This window comes from Nomascus leucogenys, chromosome 7b (genome assembly GCF_006542625.1).
Source record: "Nomascus leucogenys isolate Asia chromosome 7b, Asia_NLE_v1, whole genome shotgun sequence".
NCBI lineage: Eukaryota > Metazoa > Chordata > Mammalia > Primates > Hylobatidae > Nomascus > Nomascus leucogenys.
Window position 1 is genome coordinate 89,181,514 of NC_044387.1, and position 25,533 is coordinate 89,207,046.

The 25,533-nt window shown below is 41.9% G+C and overlaps 1 protein-coding gene across 7 annotated transcripts in view; it reads left to right on the forward strand.

The window, feature by feature from the left end:
• PALLD (palladin, cytoskeletal associated protein) overlaps positions 1 to 25,533 on the forward strand; it is a 434,220-nt gene that overhangs the window by 315,452 nt on the left and 93,235 nt on the right. For 2 of the 7 annotated variants that reach the window (XM_030816310.1, XM_030816311.1), the window contains exon 1: positions 22,365 to 22,537. The exons of the other annotated variants lie outside the window; for them this stretch is intronic. The gene's annotated coding sequence lies outside the window, so the exon portion shown is untranslated. Of the gene's footprint in view, positions 1 to 22,364; positions 22,538 to 25,533 lie in introns of those variants that run through there. 7 annotated transcript variants of the gene reach the window in all.

Sequence of the window (25,533 nt, forward strand, 5' to 3'; positions counted from 1 at the left end):
GGAAAGATATTTCTGGAACTCAGAAGAGAGGTTAAGACTAAAGACATATTTTAGTTATCCACCTAGAGAGAAACGTAAGGCCATAAGAAAGAAGAAATGCTCCAGGGAAAGTCTTAGACTGAGAAGAGAGGAGGGCTAAAGACAGACTTTGGAAAGGTCTATATTTAAGAACCAGATGTAGGGCTGGTCACTGTGGCTCACGCCTGTAATCCCAACACTTTGGGAAGCCAAGGTGGGTGGATCACTTGAGGTCAAGTTCTAGACCAGCTTGGTCAACATGGTGAAGCCCCATCTCTACTAAAAATACAAAAATTATCCAGACGTGGTAGCAGGTGCCTGTAATCCTAGCTTCTTGGGAGACTGAGGCATGAGAACTGCTTGAACCCAGGAGTTAGAAGTTGCAGTGAGCCAAGATTGTGCCACTGCACTCCAGCCTGGGTGACAGAGAGAGACTCTGTCTCAAAGAGAAAAAAAAAAATCAGACATGGGGCAAAATGGAGTCGGTGAACACAGCTAAGAAGGAGTAGTCGGGGAAGTATTAATAGAAGGAGGGTGGAGAGAAGCGTGTGGGGGCAAGGAATGGACATCGGCCTCTGAGGAAGATGGGGCTCATTCTAAAGATTAACAATCTGAAGATCTTAATGGGGAGCACTAGGAAGAGGAGTTAGATTTGGTGTCTCGGTGGCTGCTGAGAACTTTTTCAGGCATTTTGGTATAATTTGAGAGGAAGAAGCAAGATCGTAAGAGGTTGAGAGGAGGACGGGAAAAGAGAGAAGAACAGGAAAAGAGCAAGAATGGGAAAAGAGCATATATAGACCATGTTTTTAAAACATTTGGTGATGAATGGAAAGAGAAAGAATGATTCTTGATCACCAAGCCAGGTCATTGAAAGATGTTCTTAGCATAAGAGAAATGTGTAAGGAGCCCATTGACAAGAGGAGATTTGAGGATTGAAAATTCAAGATAGGCTGAGCACGGTGGCTCATGTCTGTAATCCCAGCACCTTGGAAGGCCGAGGCTGGTGGATCACCTGAGGTCAGGAGTTCAAGACCAGCCTGGCCAACATGGCGAAACCCCGTCTCTACTAAAACTACAAAAAATTAGCCAAGCATGGTGGCAGGCACCTGTAATCCCAGCTATTCAGGAGGCTGAGGCAGGAGAAGGTGGTGGTGGTTGCAGTGAGCCGAGATGGCACCATTGCACTCCAGCCTGGGCAACAAGAGCAAAACTCTGTCTCAGAAAAAAAAAGAAAAGAAAAAGAAAATTCAAGATAGCCAAAGTATGATACTTAGATGTGGACCCTGGAGGAGTCTGGAAGGAGTGGGACCATGACCACAAGTTGGGGCTTAGGTAGTATTTCAAGGGAATGGAAACACTTCCCCTCCAAAGTCAGAGGTTAAGGACAAAAAAATTGAGTGCTCACAGGTCAGATGACGGAGATCTCCTAGATAGAACAGATGTTGAAAGACATGAGATTTGGTGACTTCAGGACAATGGGAGAGAACAGCAGCATTTATTACAGTGAATCTTCTAAGGAATCAACTTCGCACCCAAAAAACTAATAAGATTGTGGACAACCACAAGAGAAAGAATTGCCTGGATTCGTGGTTCAGCCAACATGTAAAGTGACATCCCAAACATATTCTTCAGGATGCACTCTCAGAGGGTCTTGGTGTTTTTCCAGTACTGTCATCATACCTGTATTCCCTTTCCTTTTGTTCTCTACTAGCACCTGGCTGTTTTGGAGTGGAATTGTGTGTGTGTCTGCTTGGAAGGAAAGATTAATATCTTGATTCTCTTTTGTCATGAGTAGATAAGGAAGTGTATTTTTAATCCATAGGTATTCAAAAAATGTTTACTGATGGCCAGGCATGATGGCACACGCCTGTAATCCCAGCACTTTGGGAAGCCAAGCTGGGAGGATCTCTTGAGTCCAGGAGTATGAGACCAACCTGGAAAATACAGTGAGACCTCGTCTACAAAAATTGTTTAAAAAATTAGCTGGGCATAGTGGCATGTGCCTGTAGTCCCAGCTACTCGGGAGACTGAGACAGGAGGATCACTTGAGCTCAGGAAGTAGAGGTTGCAGTGAGCCATAATTGCAATCATACCACTGCGTGACAGCCTGAGTGACAGAGCAAGACCCTGTCTCTCTTTCTCTCTCTCTCTCTCTCTCTCTCACACACACACACACACACACACACACAAACACACACACAGTTTATTGAATTGAGAGAAACAGGAAATTTTAGATATTATGGTGGCTTCTGTTCAGCGTTGGATATTAGGGGTGTCAAATGGAAGTATAAAAACCAAATCAAAATATTGGGTGAAGGTGACAGTCCTACCCTCGCCTGTTTCCTGAAGGTCTGTTGAGCGAGATAAGAAAGGTGGTTGCTATGGAGCTGCTTTGGGACTTTTGTTTGACAATATAGAAAAGGCCAAAAGTATAAAGCAGGACATCAAGGAAAAAACGTATTTCCATAAAAGAAGAGAACATGAGGTGAGAGTGGTTATGATGACTGATGAGAAACATGTTAATAAATGGCTTCATAAAACTCTCCTTATTCTCTTAGATTGGCGAGACAAAGACTAGACTTTTGTGTTAGGGAAACTAACCACAAATTGTGGCCTGGAGCCAATTAGGATTGTTCCCAACCCCCGTGTCCAAGCTTGGCCTCCTTAGAAATACGGCAGTACAGGCGATTTAAGGGGTATCTAAGAATCTCTGCTTTCTGTTTATCGCTTCATGAAGGTGGTTAGCTTAAGTTGGTTTGTTGGGGCACTGTGTACACAGAAACATCTCCCTTGGGCCTCTTACGGGTAATTACAGAATCCGTCAAATAGGGCTGATCTGCATGGAGAGACAAGGAGCACAGCATCTGTGGAACAGGGAGTTGGGCAGAAAGTTTAGCAAAGAAGCCTCCAGGGTGGCAATCTGAGTCATGGCCAGATGTCAGGCGAGAATGCATTTCCAGCACATTGCTGTGATGATTTAAGTTACACACTCTCTCCTGCTTGCTAGTTTGCAAATATTTTCCATCTCAGGAGATATTTCTGCAGCTCTTCCTAAGAGTGAAGACATTCTGAGCATGTTACATTCACAATCAGGCCTCCTTGATGAGTGTTGAGATTCAGAGTCAAAGTTGGGAAAGCAGCCTTCAATTATACTCATTCATGTGAAGTTTTATAATGAAGAGTGTATGTGTCTCTTTTTGCACTTAAACAAAGGTGGGGAAGTTGATGACAACTACTTTCCTTCTTTCTCCATCAAAACCTGGGGTATGAATGTGGGAATGGAAACTAGAGTGAAGCCTAAAATTTGTACTGGTCCCCAGCCCCCATGTAGATTGATCAGCCCGATCCCAGGCTGTTTGAAAGAATGCTGAGCCTGGGGCTGAGGGACCTCCCCAGAGGCACATTGATGGTTGGAATGCTGCTGCAGAAGGGCTCAGTGGCCCTGTGGTTCTTTAAGTCTGGAATTTTTCTTTCTTTGGAAAAACGTAATTTTTGGGTGGGGGGGAAATGAATTTGAATCTATTTCCTACCACATCTTTAAAGACCAGGGTGATGTACTTTTTCCTCAAATAATTATAACTCCCAGTAAAAATTCAAGCCTGTAGAAGGCAAGGAGGAGATTATATGATGAAAGTATTATTGATTTTAGTGGAATCATGGGATTTAACATATCTTCTTTACTTCCAAGTTAGTGCTTTTCACTCTACCTCATGCCCAACACTTTCCCAGATAAACAAGGGCTATGTCTCTTCCCCTGCTTCGGAGCAAGGCAGTTACAGAACAACAACAACAAAAATAGCATTATCTGATTGATTGGTTGATGGGTTGGTTGATTTTAGAGATAAGGTCTTGCTCTGTCACCCAGGCTGGAGTGCAGTGGTGTGATCATGGCTCACTGCAGCCTCAAACTCCTGGACCCAAGCAATCCCCCCACCTCAGCCTCCTCAGTAGCTAGGACTGCAGGCACATACCACCACACCCAGCTAATTTTTAAAAAGTGTTTTAGAGTTGGGGGTCTCACTGTGTTGCCCACACTGGTCTTAAACTCCTGGCCTCAAGTGACCCTCCTGCCTCAGCCTCACCAGTAGCTGGGATTACAGATGTGAGCTGCTGTATAATTATGTCTCGCGTAATTGGATATATTTTAAATGGTAAACTTGATCTGTATAATATTTGGACCTCCCTCAAAAAACAAATCATTCGTGAAGCTTTTGAAAGGCTATTATAACCAAATAATGTATGCATAAGAAACCTTCTCCCCACATCTCTGAGCCCCTTTTCATTATGGAACCTCACAGCATCCCTCAGGATATCCCTGAGCCCAGGGGAAGATGCGAGTGGGAGGAATTTCAGTGATGGGAAATAGAATCAAGTTAAAGTAAACTCTGAATTCAATAGAGAGAACGTGGGATGAAGCAACAACAAAAAAATGTATTAAGACGCTATCAATAATACATTTTGCCAGCATTTTTAAGATGTTCCAAACCAGTCTCAGAAAGTTTGAGACTGATCCCAAGAAAACAAAGAGAAAGGTTGAGTCTAAGCCTAAAATTTTGGCTGAATTTGGAAATTATCAGTGTGAAGGCTACACACCAAAAATATAAGAATCAACTCTCCTGAAAGTTTGGGAGTTTAGATTTGGGGAAATTATTTGAAATCATTTCAATCTACCAATTCCTGATTTTTTTGCACTAAGAATTGAAATTCCGAATCCCTTAATTCATGTATCAAATATGTCTACCAGCAGTGCAGGGACATTGAGGGTGGAAATGCATTAACTAATAGACTATATGGACTGCCTTAAGCAACTGTATAATTTCTGTTAGGATGAAACCGAACCATGTTGGGAATTCTGATTTAAAATGAGGTCTGTACTTTATAGATGTGGAAAGTAAGATTCATAGGACGAAATTACTTCCTCAAAAGTGACATAACTGCATTGCAGCAAAAATGGCAGGAGAGTGCAGGTCTCTAAGCCCAGTCTTGGACTGGGTTCTTGATTCCAACAGTTCTCCAGTGATGCTTCCCAAGACACTGGGCTGAAAGTGAACAGTGATCATCTTTCCCGAATGTCTATAATTTTCTCAATTTACAATTTTTCTCCTAAAAACCAATGGCATTTTATTCTTGCTTGTTTGTTTGTTTGTTTGTTTTGAGACACAGTCTCGCTCTATTACCCAGGCTGTAGTGCAGTGACGCCACCTCGACTCACTGCAACCTCCGCCTCCCGGGTTCAAGCAATTCTCCTGCCTCAGCCTCCTGAGTAGCGGCATTACAGTTGTGCACCACCACGCCTTGCTAATTTTTGTATTTTTAGTAGAGACGGGGTTTCACCGTGTTGGCCAGGCTGATCTCAAACTCCTGACCTCAAATGATCCACCTGCCTCAGCCTCCCAAAGTGCTGGGATTACAGGCATGAGCCGTCGTGCCCGTCGAATATTTTAATCTTTTAGTGACCTCTGCCATTTTTCTTTTCAAGAACAAGATGAATGAGCAAATGTAAACATTTTTAAATTAACTTGGAAGGGCTTTGACAGATTTCATTTCTCATGGACATATGCTTGTGGCTGTTTCAATATTGCAGGCATACACTAGCATCATTTTCTTTTAGCAGAATTCCTTGGTGCTCCTGCAATAGAATGAAGTGTAATAGTGTGCAAACATTCACAACTTCCATGTGCTCTAAAACCTAAACAACTTTGAACCCACAAGTCACTTTGTAAGGCACACCCAGGCTCGTTGAGATTCTAACTGGTGGAAATAGTTGAAAGTATATTTGTCATTTACACCTTGCCTATATCCAAGAACGATTTGAGTCTTCCTCCAACGAGAATGCATCCAAGCCAGTCTAAAACTGTCCTACGTAAAATAGGGAAATACACTTTGGGAATTTCATAAGCTAAACACTATTTCCACACTGGTCACCATGGTGAACACAAATAAGCAAAATCGACTGAATGGTAACAAGGCAGGGAGAGAACGTGCTTCCTATGGGATTTGATCTGCTGCTTATTCTGATCAAAGTGGTAACTGTAAAGGTTGGTTGGAGCGGTTAGCCCAATGCCTGCCCAGTAACAGGGCTGCAGGAATTATCACAGTGGACAAGGGAAGGTACAGACCATTTTCGGTGGCTAAATGAGAAATACTACTAAGTGATAGGATATCCTGTATCTGAAAACGAGCTCCAATTCTTTTTCAGAACAAGTGTTGGGAAAAAAAACTGTGGATATTTAATCACTTAGGGGTACTTTCTTCTGGGAAAATAGCTCCCTCTTAATTTTTCAGTTGAGTTAGACAAGGGCTAATTGCAAGAGGATTAAAACCTTGAAAACTGCTTTGTTCAGCTTATTGTTTCAGGTTTCCCTTTGGAGTGTGGATGATGTGTTTATTTGACATAATGAATACCACCATCTGCTTTGTTCCAGGAACCAAAAGGCTATGTGCTTGCCCAAGGAATTTCTCAGTTGTTTATATGTAAGGAAACACTGCTCTGTGTTACTGGATGGGACCATTACAGCTCTTTCTTAAATAGGGAATGCAGAGAGCTGTGCTTTCCTCACTCACCTCTGAGCAGAGAAACCAGAAAATAGCCTTCAGCACTCCAAATGCCTGCTTGTTTTCAAAAATGTGTGTTCTTCGCTTAGGAACCCAGAGCTTCACTTTGTGTTACTGGCACATCTACTTAGGCCTATGTTATATGTATGTGTGTGTGTGTGTGTGTGTATATATATATATATATTTTAAGTATTAGATTTGGAATGCTTGGCGTGAATCATAGATTAGAGAACATTGAAAACTAACCAGATAGTGAACTCTCTGCCTCTATCAGCCAAATCTAACTGCCAAAACACTGAGGAATAAAGTAACCACTAATTAAGCAGCCTGGAGTTTTGTTTTTGGGTTTTTTTGGTGGTGGTTGTTTTTTAATACATACCCTGCCATAGGATGAGGGCAATTGTGTGAAATACATGCTTTGCGGTGACTTCCAGTGATGCAACATAGCAGTCTTTTTAAACAGCTGAAAACTCTCTGGTCCTTTATGATTTCCAAAAGGTACTCCTTAAATGGGCATAACTGATGGGGGATTGGCTAGTGAGCTACAGAGAAGGCTGAGTCAGAGTGACCTGTTGGAGCCAGCCCCGTGTGTGTGTGTGTGTGTGTGTGTGTGTGTGTGTGTGTGTGTGTGTAGACAAGGGGGAGCAGTGGGCAAGGGGCGGGGGTGAAGGGAGGCTGCAAGCTTAGCAGAATGTTTGAACAAGACAAAGAGCAGTTCCAGCGACCAAATAAGGAAGTGAGTGCTGAAGTATTTCAGAATAGAAGTGTGTCAGGGACTCAGGGCAATTGCGGAGAGTAAAAATAGGCAAAGAAAAAAGGGCAAAGGATTTTTGTTTTACTTGTTCCACAAAATAAACAGAGAAAGAAGTATCTCTGGTCTTTCAGCTGGAGTGAGAGAAACAGATCGTATCTATCCCTTTCTGTTGGCTTTTTATAGACGTGTCTGAAGAGATGTTTAGAACTCTTTTAGTGGCAACGGCAATAATAAGCATGCTTTTGTTAAAGATAGAAAAATGCAAGTTGTGCATTAGAAGCACAATCACATTCCCTTTTTGTGTAATTCATGAAACGTTTAGCCCAAGATGATGGAAGTTTCCAAGAACCAACAGAAATATCTGGAAACCCATTTTCAGACATGTCCTGAACACTGAATTATAATTGTATCCTTTGAGAAAAATCTTACCTCTTAACAAATCAGTTAAATGTCCATTAGATACAGTGTCTAACTCAAATATGTTGATAGTTACTGAAAAAGATGTCAAAAGAGGCAAATTATGCAAAGAAACTGTCAGTACCTGTTTTAATCTTCTCAATACCATCTCCCCAACTCTCCAGAGTGGTCAATAATATGTCACTGATCCTATGGATTAACACTGCTCTTATTTTGATGCTTTTTTTGTAGTGTGGGTGGAAGAGAACAGAGATTTGGAAGGAGAATTTCAGATACTCCTAAACATAATTTGAAATAACCTTTTTTTGTCCTACAAAACCAACAGTGAGAAATTATTTCTATTAATCAAGAAATCAATTTACTTATGTCCACAACTAGGAATAAATAGAAGACATTCATCCCGGGTAAGACTTTTGAAAGCCCTCAATAACTCTAAATTGTTGGCAACTCTAGGATTGGCAATTGAACAAATCTATCCTTCTGTTCTCATGCAAAATACAAAATTGGACAGCCCACACTTGAATCAGAAACTACCAGAACCTGCCCGGAAGAGTTTAGGTAGAGAGCTAAACTGGAGGGCAAAACAGTGAACACACAAAGATTGACAACAGCATGTAGATGATCACACAATGTAGTGCGTTCTGGCTCCAAAAATAACCTGCCCCCTACTTAAACTGAAATATAAACTCTATTGAATAAGCTACCTTGATCATGCTTCAAGAAAATGTCAGGCTTATGACGAAATGTTTATTATCACAAACAAAGAGAAAATTAGAATGAGACACAGTGTTATGCCCACAAATAGTCATTTTAATGACCAAGCTCCATCATACCGATGCTTCACTAGTTGACTTTTTTTTTTTTTAAGCAATTTAGCAATAAATGTCAAGAGCAGGGAAAAAAGACTGGGTGTGCTGGCTCACGCCTATAATCCCAGCACTTTGGGAGGCTGAGGCGGGAGGATCACTTGAGCCCAGGAGTTGGAGACCAGGCTGGGCAATATAATGGGACTCCATCTCTACAAAAAAATATTTCGAAAAAGCCAGACGTGGCGGTGCACACCTGTAGTCTTATCTACTTGAGAGGATGGCTTGGGCCCAGGAGGTCAAGACTGTGTGAGCCATGATTGTACCATGTACTCCAGCCTGGACGACAGAGTGAGACCCTGTCTCAAATAAATAAATAAATAGTGGGAAAAAGAGTATTTGACTTCAAAATCATACTTCTCAGTATTTGCCCTGAGGAAGTAACTCAAAATGGGAGTAGAAATGTATAAGGCTGAAGATGTTTAGTATAACATATTTTTTACAATTTCAAAACAAAAAATTTAGAAGTCAAATACACAGAATATTCTCTTATCTCAACAATGGAATATTATGCAGCAATTAAAACTAGTAATGATTAAGCCTATGAAGGCAAAAATGTTTATGGTAAATGATATAATAATGATGAAAAGTTACCTTGTAAAATTACACACTATCTGTATAGCTACACTTTGAGGACTAGAAGAGAACATAGAGAAATGGTGCTAGTGTGTTATACGTAGAGGTAGGTTTTTTGTCATCTTTATTTTGTGTGTTTTAATAATAAATGCCTTTCAAAAAAAGATGATGATGAACAAGCTTACAGGTAAGAGGCAGGGTTCCAGAGTCAGAAAGAACTGAGGCTTCAGAGTTTACCTATCCAGGAAATATAAGTCACAAAGTTTTGTGTAGATAGTTAGTGATGTTGTAATAGACTTCGCCATTTATAGAACCGCTTTACTTACTGACCTGATTTGTCAATTATTTAAAAATAGCAAAGCTAGCAAAAATAGCAAAATGTCAATTATTTAAAAACAGCAAGTGTAATTCTGAGAGAGAAAAATAATCACACACAAAAATGTAACTGCAGAGGCTCCAAGACCATTTGTGTGTGTGTGTGTGTGTGTGTGTGTGTGTGTGTGTGTGTGTGTGTGTGTGTGATTCCTTCAGTATAGCTGTGAATAATGTTAGGTAACCAAAGACTGGCAGAGTCAGCCCAGGATTAAACACTGTCATCAGCAGCACCCCAATTGAAAGAGAAGATTCAGAGCACCTGCACAAGGATCTCCTTCTAAAGCCCTGAATGGCAATTGGGAGCCAATCCTGACATTGAGATCACATAATAAACTGTTCTCACAAAGAGCAGTTCATTTAATCTTTCGATGCTTTTGTTTTGGTGACCCCACTACTGCTGGGAGTAATTACAAAGAACTCCAAGTGATTAGAAAGCATTTTGCATAAATCAGCTTGTTTGAATTATTCCATTTCCAGGGAAAATTAATTGCGACTTAGAACAATGCAGAAATTATTTACACACCCAGGTGTCAAAAAGCAGAGGAGAAGCAAAGAAGTAAATATATCTTTATAGAATTTCCTGTGATGGCTTATAGTAACTATTGAGTAATCATAGAATGTTAAATGTAATCTCATCCAACCCTCTATAGTGGAGATTTGAAAATGGAGACACAGGACTCCATTTGAATTGTGCAGGGTCTCACAAGGAGTTAATGCCAGAGCCAAGTTCTTTGTTGAAAATAGTAATTAAATCCTTAATGGCTGTTCTCTAGAGCTCTACTTACTGCCTTTGCCTTCTTGCCCCGCTCCTGTGGTGAACTTAAACAGTACTTCCATCAGTCTTACTTCGAAAGACTTAAGAGTTTGAAGGAGCTCTAGACAATTTGTAGTCTTGTCTTAGGCAAGGTGATTCTGCTTCATCTAGTTACTTATTTAGAATATTAACTCCTTAGTAGCAGAAGTCATGTTTCTCAGTAATAACTAAACTTATTGGCAGCAATGCCATGTGCGCCATGCCAAATGCTTTCCAACGTCTCGTTGAATCCTTGCAGCAATTAATGAGGTATGCGGTGCTATTATTCTCATTTTACCAGGGGAGGAAACTGAGGCACAGAGAGGTTAAATAACTTCCCCAAAGTCTTAACACCTAGCAATGGAATATTATGCGGCAATTAAAGCTAGTAACAATTAAACCTATGAAGGTAAAAATGTTTATGATAAATGATATAATAATAGTTACCTTGTGAAATTGCAAGCTATTTGTATAGCTATGCTTTGAGTACTAGAAAAGAACGTGGAGAAATAGTGCCAGTTATGCATATGGATACATATGCATCACAAGTGCATATGTTGAGATTTAGACAAAGTGTCAGCCTTGGGATTTACACCCAAAGCATGAGCTCTTAAGCACGAACTTGCATTACTTCTGTAGGTGTTCAGTGAAAGTTTTTGAAAATACATGTATCCCAAGTAGATGACAATTCTCTTGACTATGACTAAAGGTACGAGGAAGAGTTTCTACTTTGAGTAAATAAAATGTTGGGCTTCCAGAAGCCAGGTATCCAGGTGATAATTTGTGTATTTGAATATGAGAATGATAATTACACAGATAATTCCAAAAATTACCTGCATCAGTGAAAATTTGGAGGGCAGACATATATGAATTTTGCAATGTTGTATGTCATACCAGTGAAGGAATCTAATGATACTATTATTTATTAAGTGAGGATCGTAATAACAGTTATTGAGCAATCAATGTCTCTGTATTTCTTTGGGTTATGATTCCTGTCACATCAGCAGGGAAAAAGATTTAGCAAGTCACATGCTCTACTTGTCCACACATCCAAGCTCCAAATGTCACAGACATAAAGGTATGCCCAGAATAATCTACTCTGTAACTCACAGTGAGGGTATTTAGTTGAATCTCCACATAAAGGAATGATTTGAAGGAATTATCTTTACCTAATCCATCCTCCTCCCCAAAATAGTGGAAAATAGACTCAATTATTTCACCTGAAGTTAAATTTGCATGTTTGAAAGTGTATGTTTATGAACCAAATAGTGCTAAGCATGACGTTAGAAATGGAAATCCTAAGTCCTCTGCAAAACATTATCTGATGAGTTGATTACGTATTTGTTCTCTACTTATTTCATCTTACCTTAAAACCATGGAATACTAAGGTTTTTTTTTTTTTTCATCATTCATCCCCTTAGGTAAAATATCATGTATATGTATGTGTGTGTATGCAGATATGGGTATATATATGTATGTACAAATATATACATGTTTTATGTATTATTACACATACAGATATACACAAAGAGAGAAAAATTTGAAGAATGAGATGAATATACGTATAAAGAGAAGTTTTAGGCCAGGTGCGGTGGCTCACAGCTGTAATCCTAGCACTTTGGGAGGCCGAGGCTGGTGGATCACCTGAGGTCAGGAGTTCGAGATCAGCCTGGCCAAAATGGTGAAACCTCATCTCTACTAAAAGAAAATACAAAAACTAGCTGGGCGTAGTGGTGTGTGCCTGTATTCCCAGCTACTCAGGAGGCTGAGGCAGGAGAATCACTTGAACTCGAGAGGTGGAGGTTGCAGTGAGCCGACATGGCGCCATTGCACTCCAGCCTGGGCAACAGAACAAAATGCTCTCTCAAAAAAAAAAAGAAGTTTTAGTATTTTTTTCTCATCTCTCAGTAGACTGTTGTTGAAGCCCACTGCTCTGTGTAATACCCCAACACCCATTTGAAGAGCTGCTGAAAGTTCTATGCCAGGCCATGGTGGGCTGGCCTGAGGCCCGATCCCAGAACCTTCCAGCTGAAGGGAATTTTAGAGCTCAGCCCTCCAGTCCCTCCGCAGAATACATGGGGAAACTAAGAGAGTACAAGAATTTTGTCTCAAGACCTCATTTCCAAGAGGACTCAGGACCTGATTAGGTCTTTGTTATATTTAAAGTCTGAATAGCTGTGTGATAATAATGAACCTAGCTTAGGAACTGTTTTACATACTAGAGCTTTTGTTTGGTTTTAGATTTTTTTCTTTTTTGGGAGGGGGCAGGGTGGGGAGGAGAGGCAGGTAGGAGGGGAGGCAGGTAGGAGGGGAGGCAGGTAGCAAAGTACTCTCTTTTCACCACAAAGAAGATGAAATTGAAAAGGAAATCTGTAGGTACTTAAATGAAAAGTAGGGCATTTTGCTGATGAGGTCAAATGATACTGATCAATGGGAAGCTCTGGGAGAGGTGGCTGTGTAAAGGAGAGAGTGGGTGACCCAGGGAAGTGTCCGGAGCTGAATGAAGTTGGACTCACATATTCCTATGTTGCAGCCTTCAACCTGATGCTAACTCATTCTTCAGACACAGAGTCCAACTTCCAAGTGCTTCAGGGATTTTTGTTAAGCCTTTTAAGGGTATCCAAATGAACTAACTATTGTGTTTCACCTATGCTCTAGTAATTCACTTTCAGTGGGCAGTTTTATTTTCCCAAATGTGCAGATTGTTCACCATGGAGCTATGAGTAATTAACTCATAAAAGAAATGTCCAGATGAATGAACAACTGCAAAGCACCTGTTGTCAACAGCTGATTTTTGTCTCCGCGCTTTGATTATGAAGAGCTTGAGAATACTGGAGGTTGTTTTCTTCTTCTAAAAACTTGTGACACCTGCTGATTTAGGTTCACATAGAGTACAATGGTGAATAGAGAATAGGTGGTAGAGCTTGTCTTTATATCTAATGAAAGAAAAGTGTCAAAGTTTCAGATGAATGTCCGATACCCAAGGATAGGGCTGCATTATGACTTTCACGGCCCTTAGGCACTTTTGTCTTTGTGGGTCCGTTTCTCCATTAAAAAAAAAAGAATTATATTTTATAGTTGTATTGGTATAACAATGAATGTAATCCAGGCTAGATTCATTATTATATGGTCATCATTATTATATTTATTTATGTTCACTTTTTCCTTCTGGGTTTATTAAAATTAAAATTTTTTCTTGGGTTGCCCAAAGTGTCAGCCCTGCCCACTGAATCTAATGAATACATTGGCCCTGCCTAAGATTATGGACAAAGAGACTTCATGGAACCATAGCTGGCCCCATCAATTTTTACCATCACTGTAACAGAGAACACTGCTAGGCCCATTTCTTCTATTTTTCCTGATGTTGTCTCTGAACAATGAGCAGCTTAAGAATCAGAAATCCCTTGCTCGGCAAGGTAGTTCACGCCTGGAGTCCCAGCACTTTAAGAGGCCAAGGCAGGTGGATGGATCACTTGAGCTCAAGAGTTTGAGACCAGACTGGGCAACATGGTGAGACCCTGTCTCTACAAAAAAATACAAAAAAAAAATAGCCAGTGGGTGGTGCACGCTTGCAGTCCCAGCTACTTGGGAGGCTGAGGTGGGAGGATGGCTTGATTCCAGAAGATGGAGACTGCAGTAAGCTAAGATCATACCACTGCACTCCATCCTGGGCAACAGAGCAGGATCCTGCCTCAAGAAAAAGAAATCTCTTTCTCCCTATGTAACACTACTTGGCCTAGAAAAGCCAGTATTTCTGTCCACTGTGCTGTGCCAGGGCTGCTTATGTAGGGCCCTTTGTTCATAATATGACAACGAAGCAGGTAACTGAATCAAAAATTAATTCCTCCATGATGCTAAAAGACTGTGTCTGTGTTCTCCAAAATGGAGTCAGTTTGTGAAGAGAATTTTTGTCAGACTAGTTTATTCATTGCTACACAAAGTTTTCTTAAGTGTCATGCAGTGGGCAAACAAGGGAACAATGACACCAAAGTTATGTCAAGCTTGTACTTATACCACCCACAAATGAAGATGGAATAATAATGTTGCCACCTATAAGCTAATGAGCAAAATGCAACAATGGGCTCAAACATGCATATACCCATTGCCAATAAATTAATCTGTAATTAGACTTTTGCTAAAATTGAGGTAATGATTTGCAGAAGGCCTGGCTTTTAAAGAGGCAGGACTGAATTTAGTCTTTATTTATGGTTGCTGTATTTTCTTTTCACTTGCATTGAAAACTTTACTTTCAAAATCTTGCTTTCTCAACTTTGTCCAGAAATACATTTTTTATTTTTTTATTTTTTTACCAATCCTCTTAAGTGAATACTTTTTAAATGATATTCTAAACTCCTATTTCTCTCAGTGCAGTCTTCTCTCTTTGAACTCTTTTCATGAGCCATATCTTATTAAAATCCTTTACATATTGTAAAAGAAACAGCCATTTGAAAATATTCATGGGCCACCAGTTCCTTTGAACATAGCAGATTGAACTAAAGTTTAATTTGAAACGTCTTTTGATAAATCTTATAAATTGACCAAATTTTCTCAAAATCATTGAACTTTTTCTAAAGTTACTAAAAACAGACAAATATCATACATATCATATACTAATATAAGAATAATCTGAATTCTTTGGAGCAATGGAATTATCTTTTACATTTACATCTATGGAAATCTTAGGTAAAAAAAATCTTGATTTTTTTTTCTTGAAATCTAATACTTCACTGTATCAGCAGTGACCTAGTATAACTCATTTAAAGGGCCCATACCAGGCAATATCAATATTATTGTCAATTGTTTTAACTGTCAATTATATAAACTATATATCAGATAAATTTTTTCTTTCTTTGAGACAAGGTGTCACTCTGTCACCCAGGCTGGAGTGCAGTGGCACAATCTTGGCTCACTGCAACCTCCACCTCCCAGGCTCAAGCAATCCCCACCTTAGCCTCCCAAGTAGCTGGGACTACAGACGCACACCACCACACCTGGCTTCTATTTTTTGTAGAGATGGAGTTTTGCCATGTTGCCCAGGCTGGTCTCCAACTCCTGGGCTCAAGTGATCCTCCCATCTTGGCCTCCCCAAGTACTGGGATTATAGGCGTGAGCCACTGTGCCTGGCCAAATTCATTTCTTTAATTGCCAATGTTACCAAATATTTTCTCCTATGGAGCTTATGGTCTATATTCAGAGAATTTTCTAATTTTAAATACATTTATTAAATTTTTATATTTAAAGAAAGTTTAATTGGAATATTTGACCTCCTTATTCTCTCTCTTCTCTCTCTCTTCTCATTCCATTTCCATATTGGAGTCTAGTTCGTACATTTTATTTTGTTAAAGATATATACTGCAAAATAATCTCGATGATTCTCTTAGTGGCTGGATATCTTTGCTAGAAAACCTTTAACTTCAGCACTGAAGCAAATCATTATGTATTTTCCTAATGAGAAAAATAAAGTACTTCAGATAACATAATCCCGTTTATTTGACCCAGAGGATTCGTGTATTGATCCAAAAGAATGGATATTCAAGTTTAAGATGTGAAGTGCTGGGTAGAAGGAAGGTTTCAGAGACGACAGGTTAATCAGAGTTAGGGAAATAGACCCGATTCCCTCCTTCTTGTGAACATAGTCCCCTATGCATAGCCTGTCAGAGTCCATGGTTTCCTTTGAATTGACTTCATTCTTCTGAAAATGGCGCTGCAACATCCTAATCAGCTCCATTGCTGAGAGAGTTTTATTCCTGTATTTCTGGGAGCAACAGTGGAATCATGGCTGATCTGGGTGTTTTCTTAGCACCCTGGAAATCTACATGAAATGAGACACAAGATTCCTTGTTATGGTGTCACCAGAGGTAATATTAATACTATTAAAAGAACAAACTGAGGACTTTATGCATGATCTTACCCATGACTTCATGAATTGCCACTGGGATTAATGTAAAATCTGTAATCCTCACCTAAATATGCCATCTTTGTCTATTATCCATCACTATATTTATAAGACACAACTTAAGGTTTTTCTTATGTAGGTTAAGTTCAAGTATTTAGTCCACTGATTATGGTATTTCACCACTTATTCAGGAGAATCACATAAACAGGCAAATTCTCACTATGCCTCTTTAGTAATCCACACGGAATCTGTGGATGATTCCTTCAGAGCCAGCATAACTCATTTGATTTGGAAAAGGGTACTCAATAGTGAGTCAGATTCTACTGTGGATCAAGCAGGACATGTTTAGAAACTGCCTTAACTATTTCACATCAAGCAGACCTGACTATGCACAATAAAACTTGGCAATAATAAATTGCTCCATTGGTAAAATGGAGATCTTAGGGATGGTGAATGGATGGTGAATGGACTTCCCATAAATATGTATTTTTTACTCCAAATATATATATTCCTTGGAGCTTGGACTCTGGAGTTAAGGATTTGCGTCTCTGCTCCTCCCCTTACCAGCTCCGTGCCCTTGGGTAAGTTACCTAACCTCTCTGTGCTCAGTGTCCCTGGAATGATAGTTATAGTGATACTTCCTCATGGTATCTATAGTTAGATAAACAGGAGAATGCATGTGACATGATTGGCATAATGCCAGCCCAAAGTAAAGTTCAGATTATTATTTTTTACTCTTGTTTTTTTACTATCTGTAACTAAATACTGTGTTTTGCAAAAACAAAATTAAAAGGCAAAAACAAACAAACAAAAACCAGCTCCCCACCTGCTACATACCAAACAGTATGTTAGGTGCTGCACTGGCAGCATCGCACTGTGTCTTTTCAACAGCAGTCCAGGGCACATACCTTAACCTCCACTTTACAAATGAGAAAACAAAACCTTTGTGATTTCAAGGTCGTGGAAACAGCAGAACTGACCCCACTCGGTCCAGCTCCAAAGGCCATGCTCTTTTCAGGACATGCCTTCCCTAGATGATCTCTTCAGCCCCCTCCCGACTCTGATTTTGAGTCCTCTGGAGTTGTCTCGGATGTTCAAGGCTTGCCTCACTCTCACAAGCTCAGCCTGTTTTTTGTTTATCGTAGCGTCACCTTTCTTTACATTCCAGCTGCAGACTTGGTTGTTATGTCCATAGCATTTGATGTCCACTGGGTTGTAGTTATGTCTATATAAGTACAAACAGTCCCATTTCTTTTTTCCTGATCCATTCTCCCTGCTCTTAATAAAAAGTTGTGAACAAACCAAAGAGCCATAAAGTTATCTTTACCAATAGGGTAGACGAATTTGTTTTCATGTTCAAAGTATGAGCTGTCCTTGGAGGGGTGCCCTTTCCCTCCTCCCCAATAGATTATCTTCATGATCAGATAATGCATGAGGCTGAGCCTCTTTAGAAGACCCACATTTTGGTTTTTAAAGGTTTCTTACTTTTGTTAGAATGATTACTAGTTGTTGATATGGAGGCAAATGTGTTTTGTATAAAATGTCACACTTAATTACAGAGTCCAAATTCAAAATAGTCCAAGATTGTTAAAAGTTGCTTATTCTTAAAAATGAATGGACTAAAAGCTGATCTTAAGCATTCTACTCTCAGAAACATTTTCCCAAACATAACATTACTATGAATCAATATCAGGTAAAATCCATAATTAATCTGTTATTTCTTTAGTCTTGTTCTTGTTTGATAAATGTAGTTGGGAGCCCTTGCAAAGGTAGCAACTACAATAGAAGAAACAGGCCATTCAGGCAAGATTCTGTGACTCTAAAAAATAGAGTAAGAGCTAAATCAAGTTTTTAGAAACAACATCAAAGGCCAGGCGCGATGGCTCATTCCTGTAATCCCAGCACTTTGGGAGGCCGAAGAGGCAGATCACAAGATCAGGAGTTCGAGACCAGTCTGGCCAACATAGTGAAACCCTGTCTCTACTTAAAATACAAAAAATTAGCTGGGTGTAATGGTGCACGCCTGTAATCCCAGGTACTCGGGAGGCTAAGGCAGGAGAATCGCGTGAACCCGGGAGGCGGAGGTTGCAGTGAGCCAAGATCACGCCATTGCACTCCAGCCCAGGTGACACTGCAGGACTCTGTCTCAAAACAACAACGACAACAAACATCAAAACACCAGAAGTGAGTGGAACAAGATCCTGATGCTGAACTGATTATCAGAACATCTGTTATAGACAACATTGATCAATCTGAGGAAATACATAGCAAAAGCCTCCTTGTAGAAAATGTGCCAATCCAGAAGCCAGGAATCTTCTAGGAAAATCTCCAGTTTTGGTAATTTTCATTAAAATATTAAGCAAAATGCCTGAAGATATATTAATATTCCTTTGCTGCTGCATGGAAATAAAATAAATGAAAATATAGATTTTGGGCTTTAATTCTTAAGTTAGAAAAGCATGATTGAACAATGTCGATTTGTGGTAGCAGTAAAAAGACATTTACTTGGTCTGCTAATCATATCTACTTTATAAATTGTAATATTACCTATGCTGAGCATTTTGAGCTAGATCGTGTGTAATACCTGTCAGTAGTTAGATAGATCAATCCGTCGATTGAAATAGATAGATCTGTGATTTGGTTTCACTGCCAATATCTTCTTTCTTTAGTGAAACTGTTGGTTTTTAGTGTCTTTCGTTTTAGTGTTTTAGTTTTTAACCACCTGTGTTTCACTATTTTCATTGTGAGGAAAATATGAAAAGGAATGATTTGAAGTGTTACTTTCACCCTTTCCACTTTTCTCCCCAAATACTTGGTGAATTGAGTACAGTGTTTCAACTCAAAGTAAATTTGCATGTTTGAAGCCTGAGGCCTCTGAGCCAGAGCCCGTGAAGGTAAAGCCAGAGATGCACGCCCTAAACCAGAGATGCATGCCCTAAAGCGAAGCTGGGGGGAGTTCCTTGAATGTCGCTCCTGACGAAATAAAAGTTCATTGTGTATTTATTCTCTGCCCCTTTCATCTTATCTCAAATCCACAGAACGCTAAGTTTTAGTCAAGGAAGAATGAAATAAAAGTAATATAAGGAGAAGACTTGATCAGAATCTTCATTGTTCAGAGGATGGAATATTCTTTTTCAAACTTGGCAGAAATTATCATCAGTGCTTCTACTGATACAAGTTTTAGCAATTCTGGGGCTTGTTCAAAGTGATGGCCAAGATGTATCCACACCTCCCACAGTTCATGTGTAAAACCTTCAAAGTTGCAAACATTAGAATATTCAGTGTTTTGCATCGGTGCCTTAAATCTTCCTGGATTTCGGCACTGAAAAGTGAAAACTGGTCCACGTGCATGCATCTTTCCGGGCACCTGTAGTTGGAATAAGGCAGACACAGAGATGACAGATCTAATGGATCATCCTTCTTTTGCTGCCTCTTCGGAGTAAAGGAAGTGCGTATGTTTTCTCACAGCCAATCAACTCTCCAAGTCTATTCTACCCCACAGTCCCTTCCATGGCCGGTAAACACTACAGGTGGTAATATCAGACATCTGTTTTATTCTTTCTGCGCTTTATGTTGTGAAAGGACTCCTAAATCATAAAATCACAAAATTTAAGAAGCGTAACTTAAAAATCCATCAGATTAATCCCATTATTGTGGAAATAAGGAAGCTTCATAGTCCCACAGTTAATGGCACAGATCACACGTCCTAACTCTCCTCTGGTGGCACTCTTAGTCAGTGTCACATCACAGGCTGCAAGAAAACCCTGCTGCAGGCCAGGTGATGTCATTGCTGCAGCCCTAAGGGCCATTTGACATGGGAGTAAACAAGCTGAGAATTCAAAGAAAGGTGAAGCTAAACAGGGAAATACTGTTAGAAATATTAGAATAGGCAAAGTGATTTTCACTCTTTAAAGCTTGTGTCCCAGGACAATGAACTGTTGGCCTATCAGCCTCTCAAAAATGCAAGAGATGATAATGCTTTGTATTATCCCCAGAAAGATGACTATGGTCAGTATATTGTCAGGTTAAAAAAAAATAGGTTACAGGCCAGGTGCAGTGGGTCATGCCTATAATCCCAGCACTTTGGGAGGCCAAGGCGGGCGGATCACTTGAGGTCAGGAGTTCAAGACCAGCTTGGCCAACATGGTGAAACCCCATCTCTACAAAAAATACAAAAATTAGCTGGGTGTGGTGGCAGGCGCCTGTTATCCCAGCTACTTGGGAGGCTGAGGCAGGAGAATCGCTTGAACCCCGGAGGTGGAGGTTGCAGTGAGCCGAGATCACACCACTGCACTCCAGCCCTGGGTGACAGAGTGAGACTTTGTCTCAAAAAAAAAAAAAAAGTTATAGGCTGAGTGCAGTGGTCACGCCTGGGAGGCCGAGGTGGGAGGATCACTTGAGATCAGGAGTTTGAGACCAGCCTGGGCAACATAGCAAGACCTTGTCTCGAACAAAAAAAAATGTTTTAAATTAGCTGGGTATGATGGCATGTGCCTGTAGCCCTAGTTACTCAGGAGGCTGAGGTGGGAGGATCACTTGAGCCTGGGAGGTCAAAACTGCAGTGAGCCATGATTGCACCAGTGCACTTCAGCCTGGGCAACAGAGTGAGACCCTGTCTCAAAAAAAAAAAAGTTACAAAATTGTATGGAAACAATGATCTAAGCTATTTTAAGTGTGTGTTTAAATACACATACAAAAGCCTGGAGGACTATACTTTAGGCAGCTAACAATTTATCTCTGGGAGTAAAATCACAGGGACATTCAATTTTGGTTTATTGTTTAAAGAACAATATTTGGTTTTTAATATTTTACAGACATCATTATTCATTTAAAAGTCAATAAAGATATTTCCGAGGGAGGAACAGACTACCTGGCTGAAGACAGTGAACCTAGCAATGCTAGCGTTAGATATCAGTAATGATGGCAGGATACAGTTACAGTACTAAACCCTTTAAACAAGTGGTCTACTGGCTATTCAAAACTAGTTGGCATTTATTGGCAGTTACCGAGTGACCACATTACTGAAACAGCCTGGCACAACAGTAAGTCCCGTAAATGGTAGATATTACCATTCGTTTATTCATTCATGCATTCATTTTGTTAACCGCTTATTGTGTGTGAAAGATTTGGTCCCAGTGGCCAAGGAGCACACTCTGGAAGGAGAAAGAAGACGGAAATTGTTGTGACATGGTGTGCCAACCCAGCTACCAGAGGATTATACACAGAGCCAGGGGTGTCCTTAGCTGATCTGGTGAAAGAAAAGTTGGTGATCTGGATTTAGGGCTAAGCCCACAATCTGTCACAAATTTTGCATAGAATATTAATTCTGGAACGAATGAGTCCAGTTCCTCTTTGAAAACACTTCTACAGAAATTCCTATGTAGATGAGCGTTAAAACAAGTGACTCAGGGCCTCCAGTAGTTTATGAGCTAAGAGGATCACAGGATAGGATAGGGACCGGGTTCCTCAGATGTTGCTAGATCAAAGTGCTTTACTCTTCTCACCCTAAGGGCTCCTGAATTTAGCTATTTATTACACAGAACACAGTAAACTAATTAATAGAAATCTAAAAATTATCCTTCCCCTTCCTTAGAAAAGAAATATACTGCATGATGATTTGTGCTTTTCGATTTAATGTCACACAATCGTTTTTGCACTGTACTTGCAAAGCCGTCCTCAGAGCTGGGACTTTCCCTCCCCACCGCCCCAGTCCCAGCCCCAGCCCCAGTCTCGCAGTTCCATTCCTTCAGGGCAGCTTCCTTTCCACCGTGAGTTTTTATTGCTTTTCCCTAAAACGCTGCCCTGGAGTCGCGTTTATTGGACACTTTTTAGTCTGTAAAGGAAAAAACACAAACACCGGAGGAGAATCATCCTAACATGCCGACAACATATCTATGGGCCTAAAAAATTTAAATTCTTTCCCGTTATTAGCACTTCTCGATCGTTCCAGAAAAGCCCGATTTGTGACTTGGCTGCCCCAGGAAGGGGCCTGCGACCAGAAAGATGCAAAGGGCGGGACAAGGTTACGAGTGGGTGCGGGGAAGCCTCCCTAACCTGGGGGCTGCGTCCCAGAGCTGCGAGCCACGCCTCCTCTCTCCCGCCCGCCGCGCCGCCGGACTCTTATTTTGAAGGGCGGCGGGTGAAGGCTCGGAGCCTCCTGAGTCACCCGGCGGGCGAGGTATAAAGCCCGATACCTGCCCCGCGCCCGGCCCGCGGAGCCCGCTGTAGCTCCCGCTCGCTCCGGACGCGGAATCGGGCAGCAGCGGGAGGCGGCCCGGAGAGCCGAGGTAGGCGCGGGGAGTCGGCCCTGAGGCTGGTGGAAGAAATGTGTGAATTAAAGGGAGTGCAGCGTGCAGGGTGGGCGGCGAGTCGGGAGTGGAGGGCTCAGGACAGGGTGGGGGCGGGGAGGACAAGAGACTCCTCAGCGCACTTTCCACCCAGCCGGTCCCTTCCCGAGCCCTTTCCCTCACCGGCCCGCGGGAGCACAGATCCCTGAAAGCGGAGCTCCAGATAGGAATGTTTGCATCATCTTGGCAGGGCCGGGACGGGAGAAGATGCTCTGCTGCTACGGACGATCCCTCCCTCTCTCCTAACTCTTCCCTGAACACCTCGCACCCCCCCCCCACGCCCCTCTCTTAATCTTGGCCACGCTCCCTGAGGGGTCAGACCTGGGGTGGGAGGGCAGAGAAAGCGGGGCTGGCAGAGAAAGGGGTGAGGGCCGGGAGGGGCGATGACATCATCCCCTGGCAGCTGGCGGGGAGGGGGTGGGGACGGAGGGGTCCCCCCCGACCTGAGCCGAGCCCTTCCCTTCCCAAGCCCATCCTCCTTTCTTTCGGATGGCTCACCCCACCTGGGCGCCATTCAAAGAAAGTTTGGGCGTAACTCGGGGGGTCCTTTCCCCGGCTGGGTGCTGTGCCCCGCCCGCAGTCGGTGTTTCTTCCGGGCCTGGGGGCAGCGTGGAGCCGGCGGCTCAGTCCCTGCAGTCCCAGGCCTTGGCCGCCGCTTTGTTCACGCCGGGCGCGGGCCGAACCCGAACCTCAGCTGCAGCGCTGGCAGCGCGCACCGGCCACGCGTGGGTTCCCGGCCACGGCCAGGCCAACAAGGGAGGGTCCCGTGAGCAGCCAGGCTGGCCCTCCCCGGGCCTGGGTGCGCTCCCAAAGCTGGAGCGCAGGGCTCTGGGCCGGCCCCGCCCCGGGGCTGGGGGCTTCCCGCCCGTTTGTCTCATTTTAACTTTTGGGGGCAGCTCTGTCCCGAATGGTGAGTGGTCCAGACTCCAGAAAGGAGTTTGGTCGCTTGAGCCCGGATTGAGGCTTGGGACCTTTGCTCTCTTGCTGGGGACGGAAGGGGGCGCGCTGGGCAGGAGAGGGGGCGTCTCGGTCGGGTCTCCCTGGGCTCCGGCGTCTTCCCACCCTGCGGAGCCGGGTCTTGCGCTGCACACCCCGAACAGGCCCGGGCACACCGAGCCCCGTTACTGGTCTTCAGGGGAAATTCCAGGACGGGTGTGCATTCTTCAACCTAGGAGTCTCTAGGAGCCCGAGATGACTGGATCTACATTTTGATGCGTAATAACAGAGAAACTAGCACGAGAAAACGACAGACGGACGGACCTAAGTTTCAGAGACATGGAATAATATGATCCTGGTTCATAGGCCTTGAAAAGCTTCCCTCCGCCAGGTTGAGGAATGGTGTCACCAGCCTTGGCTGTGAGGATAATTTCTTGATTTGTGTTATGCAGGCTCCTGTCAGGACTGTCTTCTGAACTCCCACTACCTAAGGAAAAGATAGCCAGAGAATTGTCCAGGGATTTGGGTCTGGGTTGCTTCTAGAAAGACAGCATCTTTCTTGCTATTTTTTTTTTTACATCCCCCCAAAACAATTTTTTTTCCCCTTAGGACTTGGCAGACTTTGATTTAGATAAGAGGTTTGAGTTAATTTGATTTTCCCCAGGTCTGTTTAGATCCATGGATATAGGAGATAGTTTGAAGCTAATGTACCCCTATGCCTTAGTGTGAGTGTAAGATTTATAACTTGAGAGAGGCAGTTAATAGCACATCCTTGAACCATAAACATATGAGATAGACAAGAGCTAGATAATAAAGAGTTTTTCCCCTAATCCCTAAGCTTTACTTATTTTTTCCTGATTCTTGTACTTTGTCGTTAGAAAAAGGAGTGGGGTTGGTTTCCCAGTGACCACATCCATTAAGAAACTGGGCATGTACAGCAAGTAGCAAAATATGCCAACATCCAAACCATCTCTGGCTATGTGAAAGCTTGGTGCCCTGTGTGAGGGGCATGGGGGATGGTTGGAAATAATGTAGCTTTATTGTTATTGTGATTGTTGGAATTCATGAATCATAAAATTCTGATAGCTGGGATGGTGCGGTAGCTCACCTGCTTTAAATAATGTAATAACTACAGGCCCAGTGTGTCCCAGGTGAGGACCATTGACTTAGTAAACAATAAACAGGTGTCCTACTCATAGTAGCCTTAGTATTGCTTTAGTAGATCCTTATGAGCTCTAGATAGTTTTTAGTTGACTTTTAATATTTTTAAAGGTAACAATAGGCTGGGCATAGCGGCTCACACCTGTAATCCCAGCACTTTGGGAGGCCAAGGCAGGCAGATCACGAGGTCAGGAGTTCAAGACCAACCTGACCAACATGGTGAAACCCCGTCTCTACTAAAAATACAAAAATTAGCCGGGCGTGGTGGTGTGCACCTATAACCCCAGCTACTCAGGAGGCTGAGGCAGGAGAATCACTTGAACCCAGCAGGTGGAGGTTGCAGTGAGCCAAGATTACGCCACTGTACTCCAGCCTGGGTGTCAGAGCCAGACTCCGTCTAAAAAAATAAAAAAAACACACAATAAAAATTAAATGTCACCACCTTGCATTGTACTTGATCTTCAGAATTTTACTCTATTGTCTTAAGCCTTTAAAACTTTGCTCATGAACTATATTATTTGGACTACCTTGCGGGTAGTTGCATTTTTGCATTTTTCCAAAATATTATTTTCCCTAGGTTACAGTAAGCCTTTGACTCTGTTATATTTGAAGCAACTAATTATTCCTGAAACATATAAAGCATTTCCTGGCAATGTTCATGGAGTTCATACTGCTCAAGGTGCTAAAGTCATTATTTCAAGGGGAAATTATTAGCGTGTTCCAACAGTTCTTAATCGTCCAAACAATTGTTGATTTCCCCCCTTTCCAGATTTCTTTCACAATCATTGGGAACTATAAAAAGGTGTATTCGACATTTTCTTTTGTGTATATTTTCCACT